Raw genomic sequence first — 6,581 nt, 5'->3', positions numbered from 1 at the left:
CAGTATGTATATGCCCCCTTTTTCCAGGCAAGTATTTTCTGAAGATGCCAGCCACAGATGCTGGCGAAACGTCAGGAAGAAACTCTTCTAGAACATGGCCACATAGCCCAAAAACCCTACAAAAAACTTTTAAGGTGGGTTTTGCAGCCATTTATGATTTTAGCAAGGGTATAATAATTGTAAATAGGAATAGGAAACAATTATGTGGTCATATGTCTTACTTAGAATATTGTAACTAACTAAGATGATGCCAGCCATCATTACCATCAATTCATTTCATTTGCTTTCCACCTTTTTTCCAATATTGGGACTCAAGATGGCTTCCAGAACATTAAAGCTACAGAAGACTAATGTAATGTAATGATCTACTGTCACTCAGACAAAAACAAAAACAACAAAATCTTAGGATTTATTTGAACTGAAAGTCTTGATACCTGTGAAACAATTCTCTCTGTGTGTATGTGTGAGTGTATGTATGTTTGTGTGTGAGCATGAGATAAATAGATAGAATTGTCATGCCCAGATAGTTATATGAAAAACTGGTTACAAGACTGAAATGATGGTCTCCTTACAGGACTGCCAGTCTAGTTGTACAAAAACTCAAAAGTAGAATTTACTCTGATGTAAGTATAAATATGATTTCAATCTATGTATTTTCTTTTCACATGAATAAGTAATCTAAATTACACAGTCAAAGGTATAAAGAAAGGGTACAATATATAGGGAAAGTATCTCCAAAAATTTACAAGTTCTTGTTGATGTTGTTGGCATTCAGATTTTTTTCAGAAAGGGTTTGCCATTGACTTCCTCTGAGGCTGAGAGAATGTGACCCAGTGGGTTCTTTGACTGAGCAGGGATTTGAACTCTGGTCTCTCAGAGTTCAACAATCAAACCACTATACCATGCTGGCTCTGGGATGATATTTATTATGGTTTATTCATTATTTGCTTAGGCCCCACTTTCCTCCAAGGAGCTCAGTTAGGTATAAATGGCTCTCCTGTTCTCCACTACAGTCTCACAACAGCTTTGTGAGGTAGTTCAGGTTGAGATGACTGGCCTAAAAGAATCCAGTGAATTTCATGGCTCATTGGAGATTAGTCATAGAATCATAAAATTGGAAGAGACCACAAGGCCATCCAGTCCAATGCCCTGCCATGCAGGAACTCACAATCAAATCACCCCCAACATATGGCCATCTAGCCTCTGCTTAAAGACCTCTAAGGAAGGAGACTCCACCACACTCCGAGGGAGTGTGTTCCACTGTTGAACAGCCCTTACTGTCAGGAAGTTCCTCCTAATGTTGAGGTGGAATCTCTTTTCCTGGAGCTTGCATCCATTGTTCCGGGTCCTGTTCTCTGGAGCAGCAGAAAACAAGCTTGCTCCCACCTCAATATGACATCCCTTCAAGTATTTAAACAGGGCTATCATATCACCTTTTAATTTTCTTTTCTCCAGTCAAGCACTCAAACTATTGGCTTTGTTCTGGAACCAAAAATAAACACAATCAAAAGGCCATCATCAGGGGTGATTAAGACAGTGTGGAAGAGCTAAGGAAAGAGAATAGTTATTTTTGTTTACATGGACCCACATCTGATAAGGAGAATGCACATCTTAATTTTTTTTTTCCAGAATTACATTTCTAGTAGCAGGCACTATGGAATCTTCCACCTGCATGTAACCTTCCACTTACACTTTGAGAAGCAGTTTTGAGATTTGATGTGAGTGCTTTTAGAATGGAAAAAAATATGGAGAAATTACATTTGTGCTGCAGTGACCTATGGGTGGGAATATTAAAGATTTGTGGGGCAGCAATACAGAAAAAGATTGGGTATGCCTACAAATTACAGCCCAGGAAGCATCAGGTTTAGGAGGCAAAAGAGATAAAAGAAAGCAAGCCCATGTTGTTGATATTTCTTTTTGATAGCTAGCAATAGAAAACTGTTTCTCAGTCTTCTGAGGATTTACACAGGCAGGATTCAACACACACACATAGAGATAGACAGAGAAAGAAAGGAAGAGAAAGAGAGAACAATATCCTTTTCACAATATGTTGTGTGGTAGAGTGATAATGTATTTTCATTTCAACCACTCCCTCTGCTTGCTTGCCAAGGCTACATGAACAAGGGTACATGAAGAGGAAATGCACTGGGTGATCCTGGGCTAATCACATTCTCTTTTCAGACTGACCTACCTCACAGGGTTGTCGTGAGGATAAAGTTGGGCTCCTGTTTCGATTTCTATGCTGAAATACCTGCACTGGCTACCATTTAGCTACCAAGCCAGGTTTGAGGTGTTACATTTTTTTATAAGGCCTGAAATAGCTCAGGACTAGTTTACTCAAGAGACCCACTCCTTCAGTATAGACCAACCTGATATGTCTAGATTTAGTCTTCTCTGATGCCACAACAAACTACAAATCCCAGGATTCCATAGCATTGACCCATAACATTAAAACAATGTCAAACTCCATACTAGGCTTTTGATGGAGGTTGCATATTTTGCTTAAGTTCCAGTCAATCCAGTGGGAAGGTTGGCAGTGGCTTAACTTTTTTTTTTTTTGCTGATAGTTACAGAAGCAGTATCTTGTGAAGGAAATGTCATGTGTGAAAACTTTCATAATTGATGAAGTATTCACTTTTGTTCTTATTGGCTATCTGTATCCAAGTATAAGCTACCCCATGAGTCAGAGTCCTAACTTGCTACTCAGTGCAAAATTCACAGCTTTCGAAGATGAAATTGATCAAAGTTGTATATTACCATATGTATAAAACAGCATCCAAACATTATTTTTAGTGGGCAATGGGACAGTGGGGACCTGATATAAGGAAAGACTGGTGATTGGTAGGTATGGTTGCCATTCTTTTTGTTCTGAATTCCACTAATCTCAGCTATAGAAACCTAATGAGGGGGGAAATCCAATTGCTGGCATCTTTTTGGCATGTATTATCAGTCACATTTCAGAAAGTACAAAATATACACTTTGGTGGCTAAAATTTTAGACCGATTCAATTTTTAACATGGGCCCCATCCTTCATTATTTGCTGCTGTTTTGTGCTTTCAAGTTATTTCCAAGTTATGGTGACCTTAAGGTAACCCTATCAAAGGTTCTTTCTCAGTAAGATTTGTTGAGAGCAGGTTTGCTTTTGCATTCCTTTGAGGATGAGAGAGTATGACTTGATCAAGGTCACCAATGGGTTTCCAAGATCGAGCAGGGTCTACTGAGTCATAGTCCAATGCTCAAACCACTACACCATGCTGGGTCTCTCCCATACTTTATATACACTCCTACACAAAAAGCCTCAATAATTATTAAAAGTTGTCATTTTCTCTCTCTGTTTATAAAGCTCACACCCAGCTTGCTTATACTTTCTTCTGCTTGTGGCTGGTTTCTGACACCATGGTGAAGAAGCTCTTGACTGTCTACTATTCACTGGGATGAGTGAGATTATGTTTGTGTTTAAAACATTGTTGTAATAAGAAAGAATTAAAATACTACTGACTAAGACGATGCCTGTATGCCTGTATATACTACAATGCCTTCTAACAATGTATAACAAATGCTTGTTTAGAGATGTGTAGTTCCTCAACAGGTGCCTGTAATGTTATATAGTGCCTTTACCAATTATATGATATGGAAGTATGTGCCTAGACTGAGAAGTCTGTGTTCCTATCTAAGGGTGTGTGTGTTACTGTTTTGATTATGTAAATAAATAGCCGAAAAGATTTTTAAAAAATAATTATTAAAAATCTCTATTCTAATTCTGAAATTTCATTTTCTATAGTTCTGACACTACACCACAACCTCCACTACAACTTTTATATTCCCAGTCCCTTACACCTGTTATTTTTGTTTAATGTTAAAACCCATTGTGAATAAAAAGTCCTATAAAACTTGCTATTTTAAAGCATTCTTTGAATCCAGGATGGGTCCTTTGACCTATTATTCTAACAGACCAGTCAAACTGTATAATTTTATCAACAGGTTTGCAGTATGACCCTATACTTGCCAAATCAAAAGCCATACTGAGTTACTCCCAGGAAAGTTTAAGGATTGCTGTCTAATCTGCTTTAAAGCTTTGTTTATGAGAGAGAGAATAGGCTGGCCCAGCTCCACCAGGGCTAGCCTGAAGAAGAAGAGCCCTCCCTCCAGTCCATCTGCCTTGGTCCAGGCCTCAGAGGAAGAGAAGAATGCTGGACCTGATCCCCTCCCTCCCTCACCATTCCCTTCTCCTTTTGTGTCCTGTCTTTTTAGATTGTAAGCCTGAGGGCAGGGAACTGTCTATTATCCCTTCTGTTGTAAGCTGCCCAGATTCCCAGTGATTGGGCAGCATATAAACAAATCCTATTATTATTATTATTATTGTTGTTGTTGTTGTTGTTGTTGTTTTCTGGTGTTTTCACTGTGAAATTATCAAAAACTGAATAAATTATGCTGTACTTTGATTTCTTTTACTTTCCCTTGCTTAATTTTAATGTTTCTTTCTGGAAGTTAGTCACTTTGCAATTAGTGTGGGGTGTGGGGGAAGAAAGAAATAGATATTTACTCACATATATGTTGGGTCTGTAAATCCTGCCAACCGTACCAACTCCTACTCACCCTGGGACCAGTGTCTCTGATTGTTATGACTCTCTTTTCCTCCCTTCTTCCTCTGTACAAGGCACTCTGGAATTGGTAGTTCTTGACAACATTTCACATAGTGAAGCACAAATACCTCTCTCTGTCTCTTAAATTAATTTAACTACACAAACACTGTCTCTTTGTTTTGGACAGAGAAATCAGTAAACAAGGGCCTAAATCCCTAAAGGCACCAGATCCTGTCTGATCTTGGAAGCTAAGCAGGGTTGGCCCGGTTAGTACTTGAATGGGAGGTGTTGTTGGTGTGTGCCTTCAAGTCATTTCCAATTTATGGTGACCCTATGGGGGGTACTGAAAAGTGTGTGTGTGCGCGCATGTAAAAGCAAAAAATAGAGAGGAGATAAGCTCCATGTGCTGCAAAATGGCCAACTGTTTATTGAGAGAATGTGACTTGTTCAAGGTCACCCAGTGGGTTTCCATGGCTGAGTAGAGATTTGAACCCTGGTCTCCAGAGCTGCGATCCAGCATGCAGACCACTACACCATGCTGGCTCCTCTTGGGTGGGAGATGGCCAATGAACACCAGGTGCTGTAGGCTATATTTCAGAGGAAGGATCTGGCAAAATCCCCTCTATGTATTCTTTACCTAAGCAAATGTTAGGAAAATCATGGGGTCACCATAAGTTGATAGGCAACTTGAAGGGAGGGAGGGAGAGAGAGAGAGCCAGCCAGACAGACAGACAGACAAAGAAAGCAAAGAACTCATTGATTGGAATGTTCTTTATTCTGCTCTTAACTCAGTTTCATTCTAAACAGCTCAGGAAAAGCTCAAGAATTCTGGAGAACAGAGATATAAGCAAATACATTTCTAGAAATATCCTCAAGCATGCTTTAAAATAAAGGTGAGTCACTGGTGCTGTTCCAGACATTTTTGAACACCAATTTTCATCAGCCTTTAACTACACAGCCAATGATCAGAAACAAACAGAATTAGAGTTGACCAGCTGCTTGACCAGCTATAAGATTCCTGAATCAACAATTTAGCCTGACATCTTCTCCCTTCATAGTAGTGGGGTTGGGGCATGGATTCCCCACTCTGACCTCAAGGACCCAGTCTGCCTCTTTGCTTGGGCCTTCTGTGGCTAGTGCATCACCAAATAGACTTCATGTTTCAAAAATGGAATTAACAACAACAACAACAAAAATAAGCATGTCCTTCCTATGGCCCCTCTGTTTTTGCTGGGACAAATCAAATGGCTGTGCCAGATAAAAAACTTTTGAGAGAGATCATTCCAAATCCGCAATGTATCACTGGTGGCTAGGACATCCTTGATGACGTTTCATGCTTCTAAAGTGGAATGAGCTGCTGCCACATGATATTGGCAAAAAAAGTGAACCTTATACCCAAACTCACATGTATTTTCCCAGATGCATTTTTGGCCAAGCTGCAGTCTTTGCCCAGATACATTCTTGTGACCTTGGATCATGGAATTATCCTCTTCATCCTTTCTTCTTTGTCACCTAAAGGAGCTTAATGCAGGTATAGGAATGTACCAGACATTTCCTACAGATCTACAGTTAAATTTCTGTGCAAACTACAGTCAAGTCCATGGGGAAGGATGTTGCTCTACAACTTCTTACACACAGAGGGCCATAACCATTTTGATAATAACATGGTAGGTAGATACCACCAGCCCCTCATTCAGAATTCTTCTTATTTGGGGTTTAGGGAAGTATTTATGAAGCAAGCTCTCCACTATGGAGAGACGATATCCATTTGCTATGAACTGATGAAAATCAATACATCTTAGGTATACAAATGGGAGGTAGTAGTCAGTGCATCCCTGCTGAAAGCTCATGTTTCTGAAATGGCATGAACTAATCTGACACACCAATAGCAAAAGTAACAGCCGGATATGATTCTATTTCCTAAGTTCACCTTTGTCTTTTCAGGTGTGTTCTTTGCCAGGTGGCAAAAACAAACAAAACTGGCAATTGGTCCTCTC

This window comes from Sceloporus occidentalis, unplaced genomic scaffold, assembly GCF_023333645.1.
Source record: "Sceloporus occidentalis isolate IW3139 unplaced genomic scaffold, rSceOcc1.0.p SCAF_1, whole genome shotgun sequence".
In the NCBI taxonomy this organism is placed as follows: Eukaryota; Metazoa; Chordata; class Lepidosauria; order Squamata; family Phrynosomatidae; genus Sceloporus; species Sceloporus occidentalis.
Note: the sequence above shows the minus strand (reverse complement) of the source record.